We start from the raw sequence: 18277 nt of genomic DNA, 5'->3' as shown, positions 1-18277 counted from the left end.
TACTTTCCTCTTTCCATCATTCTGGTAGAGGTTGATCTTGGTTTCATCTGTCCAAAGAATGTTCTTCCAGAACTGTGCTGGCTTTTTTAGATGTTTTTTAGCAAAGTCCAGTCTAGCCTTTTAATTCTTGATGCTTATGAGTGGCTTGCACCATGCAGTGAACCCTCTGTATTTACTTTCATGCAGTCTTCTCTTTATGGTAGATTTGGATATTGATACGCCTACCTCCTGGAGAGTGTTGTTCACTTGGTTGGCTGTTGTGAAGGGGTTTCTCTTCACCATGGAGATTATTCTGCGATCATCCACCACTGTTATCTTCCGTGGGTGCCCAGGTCTTTTTGCATTGATGAGTTCACCAGTGCTTTCTTTTTTTCTCAGGATGTACCAAACTGTAGATTTTGCCACTCCTAATATTGTAGCAATTTCTCGGATGGGTTTTTTCTGTTTTTGCAGCTTAAGGATGGCTTGTTTCAACTGCATGGAGAGCTCCTCTGACTGCATGTTTACTTCACAGCAAAACCTTCCAAATGCAAGCACCACACCTCAAATCAACTCCAGGCCTTTTATCTGCTTAATTGAGAATGACATAACGAAGGGATTGCCCACACCTTTCCATGAAATAGCCATGGAGTCAATTGTCCAATTACTTTTGGTCCCTTTAAAAACAGGGTGGCACGTGTTAAGGAGCTGAAACTCAAACCCTTCATCCAATTTTAATTTGGATACCCTCAAATGAAAGCTGAAAGTCTGAATTTCAACTGCACCTGAATTGTTTTGTTTAAAATTCATTGTGGTAATGTCTAGAACCAAAATTAGAAAAATGTTTTCTCTGTCCAAATATATATGGACCTAACTGTACATTACATACATGACATACAGTACATTAAACATGGAGTTCATACTCACCATTACTTGTCATTTTGATGCCCAAAGTCAGTGTTATCTGTAAAAAAAAGGTGAAAAAAACAAACAACCAATATACTCCCTGTCCGCAGAAATCCACGAGTGTCCCACTACGATCTCCCGTGGAGAACGGCAACAACAGCTGTTGCAACCGCTCTCCAGGGGCCCCAGAAGCACAATGACGGGAGGAAGGGATTCCTCCGCCGCTGTAAAAAAAATAGTCCCTAGCCTCACTTATGGCATTGCTGCATGAGAAATTTTCCCACGCAGCAATTGCCATAAAGTAAGACTTTGAACTTTAGTAACCTCAGTGATGCACTGCAGGAGCCATTGTCTCCTGTCAGCAGTTTTTCAACGCTTCCACTGCCCATTCTGAAGTGCAGGGAGGAGGGGGCGGAGTTTCTGCCACACATGCGCGGTAGAAAATGGCGGGCGCGACGGCCAAAAACATGTTCACTTAAATGTTTTTTCGTGCCAATGGTCCGCCAAAACACGACGGATCAGTTGCACGATGGACTCGACGTGTGGCCATCCGTCGCGATCCGTCGCTAATACAAGTCTATGGGTAAAACACATCCTGCGAGCACATTTGCAGGATTCGTTTTTTTCCACCGGATAGTTTTTTTCCCGACAGATCCGTTTTTTCCACCGGATCGTTTTCCACAAGATCCGTTTTTTTCTGCCGGATCCGTTTTTTTCTGCCGGATCCGTTTTTTCCACCGGATCATTTTTTTGCCGCCAGATCCGTTTTTTCTTATAGAGTTGTATTAGAGCCGGATTGCGCCTGATGGCCACACGTTTCATCCGTTTTTTGCAGGATTCGTCAAAAAAGCTGTTTCCGCCAGACGGAAAACACATACAGAGGAACGTTTTTCTGTCCATCGAAAAAACGCACAGCGACGGATCTAGCAAAAAACGGATGAAACGTGTGGCCATCAGGCACACTCCGGCGCTAATACAACTCTATCAGAAAAAAACGGATCTGGCGAAAAAAAAATATCCGGTGGAAAAAAACGGATCCGGTGAGAAAAAAAAGATCTGGCAGAAAAAAAAACGGATCCTGCGAATGTGCTCGCAGGATGCGTTTTGTACCCATAGACTTGTATTAGCGACGGATCGTGATGGATGGCCACACGTCGCGTCCGTCGTGCAACGGATCTGTCGTGTTTTGGTGGACCGTCGGCACGAAAAAACATTCAAGTGAACGTTTTTTTGGCCGTCGCACCCCCAATTTTCTACCGCGCATGCGCGGCAGAAACTCCACCCTCTCCTTCCCTGACTTCAGGATGGGCAGCAAATGCATTGAAAAACTGCATCCACTGCCCGCGTCGTGCACAAATTTCACAACGTGCGTCAGTACGTCGGCCCGACGCATTGCGATGGACACGTACCGACGCAAGAATGAAAGAGGCCTTAATGAGCGTTGAGTTTAAAAAAAAAAAAGCAGAAAAAAACGGCGTCAGCTCCCGCGCAATTTTCTGCACCAGCGGGGGAAAGCCGACGGCCGGGGGCCAATATTTGTAGCCTGATATGAATATCAGCCCGCAGCTGTCTGCGTAGCCTTTACTGGCTATTAAAATAGGGGGACCCCCCAAAAAAATGACATGGGGTCCCCCTATATTTTATAGCCAGAAAGGCTATGCAGACAGCTGCGGGCTGATATTCATAGCCTAGAAAGGGGCCATGGATATTGCCCCCCCCCCCGGCTACAAATACCAGTCCGCAGCCGCCCCAGAAATGACGCATCTGTAAGATGCGCCAATTCCGGCACTTAGCCCCTCTCTTCCCACTCCCGTGTAGTGGTGGGATATGGGGTAATAAGGGTTAATTTCACCTTGCTATTGTAAGGTGTAATTAAGCCGGGTTCATAACGGAGAGGCGTCAATAAGACGCCTATCCATTATTAATCCAATATTAAGAAAGGGTTAATAAAATACGCACACATTCGGAAAAAAGTATTTTAATATTCTTCATTTAACCATACTTACCATACTTCAGCGCCTGCAAAAAAACGTAAAATAATAAACCGGGTGATGTCACTGCTCTATAGGACCCTCAGTGACACACTGACAGGAGACAATGGTTCCTGCAGTGCATCACTGAGGTTACTAAAGTTCAAAGTCTTACTTTATGGTAATTGCTGCGTGGGAAAATTTCTCATGCAGCAATGCCATAAGTGAGGCTAGGAGCTATTTTTTTTACAGCGGCGGAGGAATCCCTTCCTTCCGTCATTGTGTTTCTGGGGCCCCTGGAGAGCAGTTGTAACAGCTGTTGCTGCTGTTCTCCACAGGAGATCGCCGTGGGACACTCGTGGATTTCTGCAGACAGGGAGTATATTGTTTGTTTGTTTTTTCACCTTTTTTTACAGATGACACTGGCTTCGGGGATCAAAATGACAAGCAATGGTAAGTATGAACTCTATGTTTTATGTACTGTATGTCATGTATGTAATGTATGAATGTACTGTATGGAGTATGTATGGAGTATTTTTTTTTTCTTTCATTCAACACATTAGCCGGATGATGGGACTACTACTGTTCCCATCATTGGCTAATGTGTCAATCACTGTCAGTATAGTAGGCATCGTCTGATGGGACTTGTAGTCCCATCGGATGATGCCCGCACTGAGACACCCCGCACAGAAGACACGCCACAGAGACCCCGCACAGACACCCCGCACGCCCCGCAGAGACACACCGCACACCCCGCAGAGACCCCGCCCGACGCACTGAGACCACGCCCGCCGCACAGAGACCCCACCCACCGCAGCGACCCCGCACGCCCCGCAGCGACCCCGCACGATCCGCATAGACACCCCGCACGATCCGCATAGACACCCCGCGCGCCCCGCAGAGACCCCGCATGCCGCACAGAGACCACGCCCGCCGCACAGAGACCCCACCTGCCGCAGAGACACCCCGCCCACCGCAGAGACACCCCGCACGCCACACAGAGACACCCCGCACGCCGCACAGACCCCAGAGAGCCCCGGTAGGCAGGTATACATCCCTGGCAGGCCTGCACAGTCCCCGCCCACACAGACACTCACAGTGTCTGCCCACGCACCGTCCACACTCTTCCCCCCTCCGGAACAGGATGTTTAAGGACAGAAAGGGCTTATTTACATTCTGATATTTGTGTCCCATTGACTTGCATTGGTATCGGGTATATGCGATATTTTTTGGATATCGGCCGATCCAATCCAATACCGATACTTCTGGGTATCGGAAGGTATCGCTCAACACTAGTTGTTAGTAGTACATTTAGGTTAATATGATTTGCGTTTATGAAAATAAAGAAAATTTTATAAAAATATTGAAAAATGTGCAATTTTAAAATGTTTTAATTTTTTATGCCCTTAAAACAGATAGTTAAAGTGAAGGGAATAATTATTTGATCCCTTGCTGTCTTTGTAAGTTTGTCAAACGACATGAACAGTATATAATTTTAAGGCTAGGTTAATCTTAACATTGAGAGATGGAATATCAAAAATAAAATCCAGAAAATCACATTGCATAAATTATATAAATTTGCATTTTGCAGTGAGAAATAAGTATTTGATCCCCTACAAACCATTAAGGGTACCGTCACACATAACGATATCGTTAACGATATTGTTGCTTTTTGTGACGTAGCAACAATATCGTTAACTAAATCGTTATGTGTGACAGCGACCAACGATCAGGCCCCTGCTGGGAGATCGTTGGTCGCTGGGGAAAGTCCAGCACTTTATTTTGTCGCTGGATCTCCCGCTGACATCGCTGAATCGGCGTGTGTGACACTGATTCAGCGATGTCGTCACTGGTAACCAGGGTAAACATCGGGTTACTAAGCGCAGGGCCGTGCTTAGTAACCCGATGTTTACCCTGGTTACCGTTGTAAATGTAAAAAAACAAACACTACATACTGACATTCCCGGTGTCTGGTCATGTCCCGCGCCTTCAGCTTCCCGCACTGACTGGTGAGCGCCGGTCAGCCGTAAAGCAGAGCACAGCGGTGACGTCACCGCTGTACTTTACGGCCGGCGCTCAGTCAGTGCTGGAAGCTGAAGGCGAGGGACCTGACCAGAAACCGGGAATGTAAGTATGTAGTGTTTGTTTATTTACATTTACAACGGTAACCAGGGTAAACATCGGGTTACTAAGCACGGCCCTGCGCTTAGTAACCCGATGTTTACCCTGGTTACCCGGGGACTTCGGGATCGTTGGTCGCTGGAGAGCTGCCTGTGTGACAGCTCTCCAGCGACCAAACAGCGACGCTGCAGCGATCAACATCGTTGTCGGTATCTCTGCAGCGTCGCCTAGTGTGACTGTACCTTAAGAGTTCTGGCCCCTACAGACCAGTTAGACGCTCCTAATTAACTCATTATCTGCATTAAAGATAGCTGTCTTACATAGTCACCTTTATAAAAGGCTCCTGTCCACAAACTCAATCAGTCAGACTCTAACCTCTACATGGGCAAGATCAAAGAGCTTTACAAGGATGTCAGGGACAAGATCATAGACCTGCACAAAGCTGGAATGGGCTACAAAACCATAAGTAAGACGTTAGGTGAGAAGGAGACAACTGTTGGTGCAATAGTAAAATGTAAGAAATACATAATGACTGTCAATCGACCTGGGGCACCATGCAAAATATCACCTCGTGGCATATCCTTGATCATGAGGAAGGTGAGAGATCAGCCTAAAACTACATGGGAGAACTTGTTAAAGATCTCAAGGCAGCTGCAACCACAGCTACCAAGGAAACCATTGATAACACATTACGCTGTAAGGCCGGTGTCACACTCAGCATAGGGAAATACGGTCCGTATTTTACATGCATAATACGCAGAAATGTTCCCAAAATAGTGATCCGTATGTCATGCGTAGGCAGGGTGTTGCAGCGTATTTTGCGCATGTAAACCTCCGTATATAATCCGCATGGCATCCGTACAGTGAGATTTTCTCGCCGGCTTGCAAAACGGACATACAATTGATCCATGGGCTCAAATATTCATGAAAACATATATACAGTCTATATATATATATATATATATATATATATATATACATATATATATATATATATATAAATATATATATACACACACACAGTATATATCAGTGAGACACATATATACATATATATTTATATTTAATACAGTGCTAGATAGCTGAAAAGCCGGTAAATCAATTGCCGGCTTTTGCTATCTCCTTCCCAAACCCGACAGGATATTAGACATGATTTACATACAGTAAACCATTTCATATCCCTTATGTTTTTACATATTCCTCACTAATAATGTTCCAAGTGTCTGTGTGCAAAATTTGGGGGCTCTAGCTGTTAAAATAAAGGGTTAAATCACAAAAAAAAATTGCCTGGGCTCCCGCGTAATTTTCTCTGCGAGAGTGGGAAAGCCAGTGACTGAGGGCAGATATTAATAGCCTAGAGAGGGACAATGGTTATAGGACCCCCTGGCTAAAAACATCTGCCCCCAGCCACCCCAGAAAAGGCACATCTGTAAGATGCGCCTATTCTGGCCCTTAGCCTCTCTTTTCCCACTCCTGTGTAGTGGTGGGATATGGGGTAATAAAGGGTTAATGTCACCTTGCTATTGTAAGGTGACATTAAGCCAGGTTAATAATGGAGAGGTGTCAATAAGACATCTATCCATTATTAATCCAATAGTAGTAAATGGTTAATAAAACACACACACATTAGGAAAAAAGTATTTTATTGAAATAAAGACACAGGGTGTTGTAATAGTTTATTAAACGCTCAACCCAAATGATGACCCTCGTTCTGTAAAAAATGAAAAATAATAAAACAACAATATCTCATACCTTTCCGCTGTAAATCCATCTGAAGGGGTTAAATAATTTTACAAGCAGGAGCCTGCTAATGCAGCCGCCACCTGTCTGCAAAAACTGGGGAATGAATGGAAAGCGGGGTAATGTAGCTACCTAGACTTGTGGTGCTGCGCCCCCTGCTCGTATAACCTCAGATGAACTCGAGCGTGAGAAAATATTCAGAAAAATTCCCACGCTCAAGTTGATATGAGTTTATGCCAGCAGGGGGCGCAGATAGAGATCCTTACCCCACAGTGCCTAGTGGTTTGTGCATGAGCAGTGATCACACAAGCACAGAGTAGATGATGGAAACCTGGACCTATGCTGCCTGAAAGGCCGTTGAGCACATCACGTTCCTCTGAGGGTATGTGCACACGTTTTCTGGAGGCTGCGGATTTTTCCACAGCGGATTTGGAAAAACCGCAGTGCAAAACCGCTGCGGTTTTTCCTGCGGATTTATCACGGTTTCTACTGCAGATTCCGCTGCGGCTTTATACCTGCAGTTTTCTATTGGAGCAGGTGTAAAACCGCAGCGGAATCCGCACAAAGAATTGACATGGTGTGGAAAATAAACCGCTGCTTTCCCGCGCGTTTTTTTCCACAGCATGTGCACTGCGGATTTAGTTTCCCATAGGTTAACATGGTACTGTAAACTCATGGGAAACCGCTGCAGATCCGCAGCTGCGGAAACGCTGCGGATCCGCAGCGTGTGCACATACCCTTAAAGTACTGAAGGGTAGAGCAGAGAGTAATGGCTGGAGCAGGGCCGCCCAACCCCCACAGCAAGGCCTGAGCGGAGGCCAGCATGACAAGGGGTTGGAGGAGGGTATTTAGGGTAATTGGGAGGAGGATCTAGGTATGGGGGGTAATATGGGGATAGCTGGGGGGGTGGGGCATGTCAGTTCCCGCTCTTCAAGCCCCAGGAGCATCCCACCCTCCCGCTCCTTTTTTCTAGGTACAATAGGTGGGTTCAGTTTTCAGGGTTTTTATGTTCTGCTTTAATGGGTCATTGCGGCTGTGGCAGCTGGGGGGAGTCCTTGGAGTTGGTGGAAATTGGTTCTGGGGATCCATCGGCATATGAGTCCCCTGTTTTCGGAGTTTAACAGGTTTTGGATCTGGTGAATTGTGGTGGGGACTTTCGGCTGGAATCCCCGTGAAGTTTTCGTGAACAGTTAAACCCTTGGGGTTTATTGGTGCTGCCGAGCCAGGGTGGTAACGGCTGGGAGTAATTATGTGTTTACGGTTATGTTCACAGTTATGTTTTGGATATTCGCCAGATCCTTTTGTAGCTTCAAGGACTCCTCCTAGTTCAAGATAATATTTACATTGTGGTTAATTGTTATTTATTTTATGTGTTAAAAGGCTGCAGCGGCCAAATTATTCCAAAGATAATTCTTGTCTTGTGTTTTGTGGGAATGGGATTGGGGGAGGGTAACGGAGAAAAAGGGAGGTGATCCAAGGTAAGGGTGGTCACACGGTATACCCAGTGTCTCGACAATACCATTGTCATGTGAAATACCTACAAAAAGGGAAAATGTGATGAAATAAGGAGAAGATTCCAGAGTGAGTAAAACTATGAAATACAAAATAAAGAATAAAGCACATACTGTTAGAAATTATGTTGCTTACTTCCTAAAAAGAAACAGAAGGTAGGGGCAGAATAAAGAACAAAAATAGCATGGAGAAAAACCTTAGCTGGAATTTCACTGGCTGGCATTAAGCTATTGCAAAATGGCTGAACATCCACAAGAAACAATCAACAGTAGAAAATGCCAACAGTGGACAGAATCTAAAGCCGCACCCTAAAGGTGACAGGGCAAACAAGTGAAAACACCCATGTTATGCTAAACAGACTTTAGCTAGAATAACAGAACCTAAAAGAAAAGGTGTATCTGCTGTGGCTTGGTGGATCGAGAAGCAGAACACAAAGCACAGGCTCAAATGATTGATTAAAGGAGTTTGACACCCCATAAATGACCCCATTCTGCAGTAATTATAATTTATTAATTACTAAATAACTGAAGTCCTTGTGTTTGCTCCTTCAACTAAACTCGCTCTCATTTTTTAGCTGTACTTGACTCAGATCTTTCCTTCACTCCCTACATCCGACCACTTGTTCGCTCATGTCACCTGCACCCAAACATCTCTAGAATTCAAACTTTTCTTTACTTTGACCAAGAGAGAAGAGAAAGATTGGACTAATGCAGGCCCGCACAACCACATAATATAAGAAATAACAAACTTTTATTATACACCACAACAGAAACATGTAAAAACACTTAAAATCACATCATGTGTACATAAACCACCCCTATTCACATGCAATATATCTGCCAAAGCATTTATATTTATATATGCAACAATGCTACTATATGCAAATAGCACCATCAACCCTCATGTAGATACCCACTACCATAAAGGAGGCTTACATATGGAATAGTTGTAGGACAAGGACCAACAAATGGAGAGACGTCCAAAGTCATATGTGATAGGTCCCTATACCCCTAAATAGTGGGTCCTTGCACCATAATACCATCAGTCAAGATCATCTAAATAAGGTGCGATTTTGCTAAATATACAGGACTCACTATATGGCAAGTATATAAGATGAGGGAAGGGTGAAAAAAGGAGGCTCATAGATAAGCAATAAGATCGGCATCACACCATAAATACCCAGATGAATCTGAGGTGAGGTAGATTAAAGCCAGAATGCTTTTCGGCTATCTTAGCCAGGCAGGTCCATATGCCATGAGTAGCCGGCATGAAACTGGAGTAGGGTGTGGGAGCAAAGACCACACCCTACTCCAGCTTCATGCCGGCTACTCATGGCATAAGGACCTGCCTGGCTAATATAGCCGAAAAGCATGCAGCATTATTGAAATACACTATTTATGATGGCTGGACCATGTGTGTAGACAAACACTTTTAACCTATTGTGTACATCTCTATTTCCTCATAGATTGTAAGCTTCCAAGCAGGTCGCTCACTCCTCTTGGTATCTATTGTATTATGAATTACTCTGTATTATCTTTACTGTCTGTACAAGTCCACTCTGAATTGTAAAATGCTACAAATATGTTGACACAATATAAAAAAATATAAATAAAATAATATAAATTATCTAGTCCTCAAAATCAATCCTTGGACATGACTGACAGCCTAGATAATTCTCCTATCTGCTGGGGATTGAATAAAGGCTATTTATTACATTCAGGGAGGTGCAATTACAAGATCCTAGGCCAGTCTAGTCTGTGGGAGGAGATGCTCTACAGGACTAGTCCTGTTTCATTAGCATGAGCAGAATAAAGGTTTATTCTTGAAATATCGCAGCACTAGTAAGTTACACCAAATTTCTATTATAAGATATATTTCAATAATATTTATTACCCTGTTCACTATTAATTTATGAAATAAAAACTAATTGGATGGTTAGTCTTTAAGGCTGAGTTCAATTTTCACATTAAAAGTGCAGTATAACAGTTATGAAAGACCATCTCAAAACTACAGCCAGTGTGAATACATTTTTGGACAAGATTAAATAGCAACTTTATGTGATAAGATTTAACCACAGAACGTTCTCCTCCCTATTACTTTATAGTGCCCAGGCGTCACACGACAAAGACATACATTTCAAATATGGTTACCAAAATTTTAATGACCCATAGAAGTTACACCATATTTGTCCCAAATCGTATGAGCTGCTTTTCAGCCTTTGTGATACAAATCACCAAGTAGACACAATCTTACAAACACCTTTGGACTTGTGTAGGATGCAGGTAACTAAAGTTGTTGAGTGGAGCTAGACCGTAGAGTTGAATAAGAACAATTTACACACATATTCTGTATATAACCTACAAGAGAAAAAGTGAGCAAAAACCCTGCTGTAACTAAGTAAATAAAAAGAAAAAAGTGCATTTAAATAACACAGAGTTTTTAGTAATACTTTTTTTAATTAAAAAAATAGCATAAAAACCATCCAACCACAAAAAGGTAACTCTGATCGGGACAGTCCTACACTGTATAATATTAAAACCCTTAAACATTAAAATGTTGACCTCAGTGTGAATAAGGGGAGACAAAAGGACTGGGCCCAACCAGTGGAACACCAGACTGGGGAAGCCTTATATACAATTTCCAGCCCAGGAGAGGGAGGCCACACCCCGGCTTGCATAGAATGCAATAATACAAAGAAAAAAAAAACAAAAAATTGAGCTCGACTTAAGTTGGTACACATGCAGAACTTAAAGACATGTTCACATTGCCCACAAAATATACAAAACCTACAAGAGAAAAAGTGAGCAAAAACCTCTCTCTTGTAGATTTTATGTTTTGTGGCCAATGTGAACATGAGTTTAAGATCTGCATGTGTACCAACTCAAGCTCGATTTTTGTGTTTTTTAACACATATTAATAATCTTTATTTTAATCTTTATATAGCGCTAACATATTCCGCAGTGCTTAACAGTTTGCACACATTATACTTTTTTGCATAGAGACTTTCCAAGCTGAAAACTTCTGAAGGCAATGACAGGAGAACAAGAGAAAGGAGGGGTGTGAATGTGTGTGCATATTCACACACTGCTTTTGTGCAGTGGAATCATTAATTAAGATGTGCCTGGATGCTGATAATGGGAAGCTGCAGTCAGCTTGCTGGCTCAGTGTTGAAGTAAAGACTGCAGAAAAAGGGGGCGCCTCCTGTGGCACTGCCCTGTTGGTGTTGATTATGTATGATTAATGGTTTAAAAGAAACAGAAAAAAAGAAAGGTCAACGTCTGAGTTCAGTGCAGAGCAGCTAGATGGAGAGTAATTAAAATCCCTGAGTAAGCATGATTAATAAGCGATAAATGCACACAGAGCTGTAAACAAGATGCCACCAGATGGTTGGTATAAAGTGCATTTTTCAGGAAAGCAATTTTCCCTCTACTGTGTCTCATCCTCATTCTTTGCTGCCCAATCGCAATATGGTTTTATCCAGTTCTCATAGAAAGAGTAACTGAAATAAAATTAGAGAAAGACAGAAACAAATCTTGCAACTTAACAGTTTTTAACTGGACCCATCAGATCTCCTGACATGTCTGAACTGGTCATAGGGAACATTAAATTGCTACATCCTAGATATCACTGAATGAAATATTCTAATTGCAAATCTTTATTCATTGCATAGTGGAATGTGTTGAGAAAAATAAAACATAAAAATGATCAATATAAATCAAAATTAATATCCCATGGAGGTCTGGTTTTGGAATGATACTTAAAATCAAAGTGGAAAAACAAATTACAGGCTGATCTAATTTCAGTGGAAATGCCTCAAGACAAGTGAATGAGGATCAATAGGGTGTGTGTGTCCTCCATGTGCCTGTATGACCTCCCTAGTATAGAAAGGTAGGAGACAAAAAAAGCGCAAATAGGGTCTTATCCCCAGGATTGTTTCCAATCAATTATGAGAGAACTGCTCACTAGGTGGTACACAGAAAAGGCGTGTAGTTGTCAGCTGCTGCAGATCCACAGGTCGGCGCTGCGACCTCTCAGAACCGTTACAGAAAGATATCTTTCTGTGGAAACTTCCTGAAGAAGAAGCTATGAGCTTCGAAACGCGTTGAATAAACCACCCGAATATCTTATAACTATATCTGGATCCATCATTTGTTGCAGCAGTGCGGATTTTATCCACATTCATCTATTATAACGGTGTATGACCTCCCTACAATGCCTGGGTATGCTCCTGATGAGGCGGCAGATGTTCTCCTGAGGGATCTCCTCCCAGACCTGGATTAAAACATCAGTCAACTCCTGGACATTCTGTGATGCAATGTGGCGTTGGTGGAAGGAAAGGGACATGATGTCCCAGATGAACTCGATTGGTTTCAGGTCTGGGAAACGGGCAGGCCAGTCCATAGCGTCAATGCCTTCATCATGCAGGAACTGCTGACACACTTCAGCCACATGAGGCCTAGCATTGTCATACAACAGAAGGAACCCAGGGACCACTCTATTTTTTCGCGATCCCCCTGAGTGTCCTTTTAAGGTCTAAAAACATCAGAAAATGATGGAAACACTGCTCAAATGACATAGGGACATCATGGGGATCGCCCCTGGAAGCATTCCTGACTCCTAGTTCACAGCTGCAAACAATTTTTTCCAAGATTCATGCCATTTTTCCTCTGATGACGCTTCATTTGAGAATCTCAATGCTTGCTGGGATAGCCAAATTAAGTATCATCAGGGGGCAAAGGCTGCCTGCAATCACTGTTGCAGTCTATGCACCATGTCTTAAAGCAAGCATCACCATTGACTCTGGCTTCAGGGGTTGGGCTAGCCCCTACTCTACTGATCATGCGTCAGTTGTCAGTTTGGAAGTACATTGGGTATGGAAAGCATTCAGACCCCTTTAAATTTTTCACTCTGTTTCGTTGCAACCATTTGGTAAATTCAAAAAAGATCATTTTTTCTCATTAATGTACACTCTGCACCCCATCTTGACTGGAAAAAAAACAGTAATGTAGAAAAAGTTGTAAATTAAAAAAGAAAAACTGAAATATCACATGGTCATAAGTATTCAGTACCTTTGCTCAGTATTGAGTAGAAGCACCCTTTTGAGCTAGTACAGCCATGCGTCTTCTTGGCAATGATGCAACAAGTTTTCACACCTGAATTTGGGGATCCTCTGCCATTCTTCCTTGCAGATCCTCTCCTGTTCCATCAGGATGGTGAACATTGGTGGACTGCCATTTTCAGGTCTCTCCAGAGATGCTCAACTAGGTTTAGGTCAGGGCTCTAGCTGGGCCAGACAAGAATGGTCACTGAGCTGTTCTGAAGCCACTCATTTGTTACTTTAGCAGTGTGTTTAAGGTCATTGTCTTGGTGGAAGTTGAACCTTCAGCCAAGTCTGAGGTCCAGAGCTCTCTGGAAAAGGTTTTCATCCAGGATACCTTTGTACTTGGCCACATTCATGTTTCCTTCAATGGCAACTAGTTGCCCTGTTCTTGCAGCTAAAAAACACTCCCATAGCATCATGCTGCCACCACCCTGTTTCACTGTTGGGATTGTATTGGGCAGGTGATGAGCAGTGCCTGGTCTTCTCCACACATACCACTTAAAATTATCACCAAAAAGGTCCATCTTTGTCTCATCAGACAAGAGAATCTTATTTCTCATAGTCTGGGAGTCCTTCATGTGTTTTTTTAACAGACTCTATGCGGGATTTCATATGTCTTACACTGAGGAGAGGCTTCCGTCAGGCCACTCTGCCACAAAGACCCGACTGGTGGAGGGCTGCAGTGATAGTTGACTTTGTGGATCTTTCTTCCATCTCCCTACTGCACCTCTGGAGCTCAGCCACAGTGATCTTGGGGTTCTTCCTTACTTCTCTCACCAAGGCTCTTCTCGCATGATTGGTGATTAGAGTTGAGCGACTTTTACTTTTTTCGGATCAAGTCGGGTTTCGCGAAACCCGACTTTGTCAAAAGTCGGGTCGGGTGAAATCTGCCGATTATTGCGAAAAGTTGGGGGCCGACTGAAACACGAAACCCAATGCAAGTCAATGGGGAATCAAAGTCAGCAGTGAGTGGAGGACGGGAAAACACCTACAGTGCCCATTTTAATGCCAAGAACATCAATTCTTATTACTTAAGCTTGTCAATCTTAATTTACTTTATAATAATAGTTAGGCATTGAAAACTGGGGGTCATTTGGCTAAAGTTGTGGGAGGGTAGGGCTGGCTCAAGATTTTCGTGGGCCCAGGAAACGCGGAATACGTCACGGCGGTGGAGCAGGGAGAAGTAAGTATTTCAACTTTGCAAGTGCTGTGATCCTGAGCAAGCAGGGGGGCCCACTCGTTGGCACTGGCACAGGGCCCCTCATAGTACGGCGGTGTGTTTGACGGCGGGTGGTGCCTCCAACTGGCTGAGACACTTTTGCGTACTATGAAGGCCCTGTGCCAGTGACGTCGCCAACGAGTATGCCCCCCCACCTGATGAAGGAACCTGCACTTTCATCTGCACCTTCCTCTTTGTCCCCGTGTAAGGTGGTATACTATGCGGGAAGGGGAATCTGATTTTCAGCAGGGTCAGATTCTGGCTGTGTAGAGTGCAAGAGGAATGTAGTGGTCTGGGTCAATGTACCAGCAGACTCATCTAGCAGTGGCTGGGCAATGGGCAGGATGAGGAGGAAACACAGATATAGGCCCAAATAATAAAGAAGGCTAAATACAGTTCAAAATTGGTAACAGGACTAAACAGGCGGCATTGCTTTGTTCAGTGGAGGAAAACTGTAATGAGTGTCAGACACAGTTAGTAGGCCCAAATAATAAAGTGGGCTAAATGTCTGCCAAAAAATTGTTCATAAATAAACATGTGGCATAGCAAGGTACAGCGGTGGGCTCCTCTGCTGAGTAGCAGACAGTGGTAGTTGGCGAAAAGTATTAACTGGTCTAAATAGAGGCCAGGGCCCCTGTATATTTTAACTATCATCTATCATTTCAACAAATTTGTATTGGCAGTGCCATTGAAGAATTTAACAGCACAGACTACACAGTGGTGGAGCAGGGAGAGGTAAGTATTGCAAGTGGTAGAGCACTGTTCGAGCTGGGGGGAACACTCTCTCGTGGGCGGCGGTACTGGCACAGGGCCCCTCATATTACAACGGTGTGTCTGACGTTGGTTGTGCACCACCACCATCAGAGACACTTCATTGTACTATGTGGGACCCAGTGCCAGTGCCGCCGCCCAAGAGTGGACCCACCCACCTGTCCAGGCAAACGGCACTCGGGTTTTTGTGCCAGGTGGTGGCCACGGCCCTGTGGGGGGAGTCAGCCCATTTAGGGAGGTATAAAAATGGCCTATGGTGGACATTCAGCAGCTGCAAATGGAGGAATTGGACAAGTCAGTAAGAGGAGGCCAAAAGCAAGACATTTTTCCGGCAAGCTACGTGTCAGCAGGGGAAGGTGGAGCAAAATAATTTGAAATCCATGATTGGTTCATTTTAATGAAGGTTAGATCATCAACATACTGGGTAGCCAGACGTGTCCTTTTTTCGGTCAATATTGAACCAGCAGCACTGAAGACTCTTTCTGATAGCACACTAGCAGCAGGGCAAGCGAGCTCCTGTAATTCATATTCTGCCAATTCAGGCCAGGTGTCAATTTTTGATGCCCAGTAATCAAAGGGGAATGACCTGTGAGGGAGAACATCGATAAGGGAGGAAAAGTAGTTCGTAACCATACTGGACAAATGCTGTCTCCTGTCACTTTGAATCGATGCAGCAATACGTGTCGTGTCATCGGTCATTGCAAAATCACTCCACAACCTGGTCATAAAACCCCTCTGTCCAACGCCACTTCGGATTTGTGCACCTCTGCCATGTTGCCCCCTATGGCTCGTGTGATAACCATCACCGCCGCTGTGTGCTGGGAATGCCTGAACCAAACGGTCTACAAGAGTTGCTTGTTTGGTAGCCAATATTTGCTCAAGGTTCTCATGTGGCATGATATTTTGTAATTTCCTTTATATCGTGGATCCAGGAGGCAGGCCAACCAGTAATTGTCATTGGTCATCATTTTGATAATGCGGGGGTCCCTTTTTAGGATACGCAAGGCATACTCAGCCATGTGGGCCAATGTTCCAGGTGTCAATTCACTGCTTGTGCTGGGTTGAGGAGCAGTTTCTTGCAAATCAACATCACTTGTGTCCCGCAAAAACCCTGTACCTAACCTTGCAATGCCACCAGTTTCTATTGCCCCCTGAGAAGCATCCTCCTCCCATAAATATTCATCCCCATCATCCTCCTCCTTCTCTTCGTCCACCACCTCGTCCAGGAAAGTTCCCTGAGCAGACAATGGCTGATTGTCATCAAGGCTTCCCTCCTCCTCGGCTGCAGACGCCAGCTCCTTAATGTGCGTCAAACTTTGCATTAGCAGACGCATTAATGGGATACTCATGCTTATAATTGCGTCATCTGCACTTACCAGCCGTGTGCTTTCCTCAAAACACTGAAGGACTTGACAGAGGTCTTGTAGCTTTGACCACTGCACACCAGACAACTCCATGTCTGCCATCCAAGTGCCTGCCCATGTATGTGTATCCTTCCACAAATTAATTACAGCACGCCTCTGTTTGCACAGCCTCTGAACCATGTGTAATGTGGAGTTCCATCTTGTTGCAACGTCGACTATTAGGCAGTGCTGGGGCACGGGCGACCGGTGGATATGCAAGCAAAGTCTTCGCACTTTCAGGAGCAGGGCTGGAAACTCTGGATAATTTTTGAGGAAGCACTGCACCACCAGGTTCAAGGTATGAGCCAGGCAATGCATGTGTTTAAGTTCTGAAAGGGCTATGGCAGCCATAAAATTCCTTCCGTTATCACGGACTACCTTGCCTGCCTCAAGATGTAAACTGCCCAGCCATGACTGAGTTTGTTGCTGCAAGTACTCGGCCAGTACTTTCCCAGTGTGTCTGTTGTCACCCAAACACTTCATTTGTAACACAGCCTGCTGACGCTTACCACTAGCTGTTCGACAATGGGATACCTCGTGTGCAACACTGGCAGCTGCAGATGGAGTGGTCGTGCGACTGCACTCTGTGGATGAGATTTCGCTTCTGGAGGAGGAGGAGAAGGGGTGGCAAACACCTACAGCCAACTGTTTCCTAGACCGTGGGCTAGGCAGGACTGTCCCAATATGGCTGTCCCCTCTGGACCCTGCATCCACCACATTAACTCAGTGCGCTGTGATGGACACGTGACATCCCTGGCCATGCCTACTGGTCCATGCATCTGTTGTGAGGTGCACCATTCCTCTGACTGATTGCCTCAGTGCATGGACAATGCGGTCTTTGACATACTGGTGGAGGGCTGGGATGGCTTTTCTCGCAAAGAAGTGCTGACTGGGTAGGTCATAGCGTGGTACTGCGTAGGCCATCAGGTCTTTGAAAGCTTCGCTTTCAACCAACCGGTAGGGCATCATCTCTAACGAAATTAGTATAGCAATGTGGGCGTTCAAACCCTGTGTACGCGGATGAGAGGATGAGTACTTTCGTTTCCTAACGAGAGTCTTTTGTAGTGTGAGCTAGACTGGAAAGCTGCATATGGTGGAACTAGCGGTGGTGGTGGTGGACATGGCGGGATTAGAGAGGGTTGGTGATGGTATTCTTGATGTTGGCCTACATACAGTGTTTCCTACCAATAACCTTGTGATTCCCTGACTGCTTTGGCCTTGCGACGATACCTCCACATTTGCTGCTGGTGGTGTCATAACCGGTGGGCTTACAGTGAGGGAAGCAATGTAGCGTTGCTGACTACCTTCCTTCTGAGCAGGTGCACCAATGGTACGAGACGTTTGGTAGTTAGTCCAGGCTTGCAAGTGCATGCTGGATAAATGTCTAAGCATGCACGTTGTATTTAAATGTTGAAGATTCTTCCCTCTGCAAAAGGTCTTTGAGCATTTCTTACAGATAACATTTGACTGATCATTCGGATCTTGGTTAAAAAATTGCCACACTACACTCTTCCTACTATGGAATACCTGTTCAGGCATTGCACGCTGTGCTACT

This window comes from Ranitomeya imitator, chromosome 2 (genome assembly GCF_032444005.1).
Source record: "Ranitomeya imitator isolate aRanImi1 chromosome 2, aRanImi1.pri, whole genome shotgun sequence".
Classification (NCBI taxonomy): Eukaryota; Metazoa; Chordata; class Amphibia; order Anura; family Dendrobatidae; genus Ranitomeya; species Ranitomeya imitator.
The sequence above is the reverse complement of the archived record's forward strand: the minus strand, read 5'-3'. Positions refer to the sequence as shown.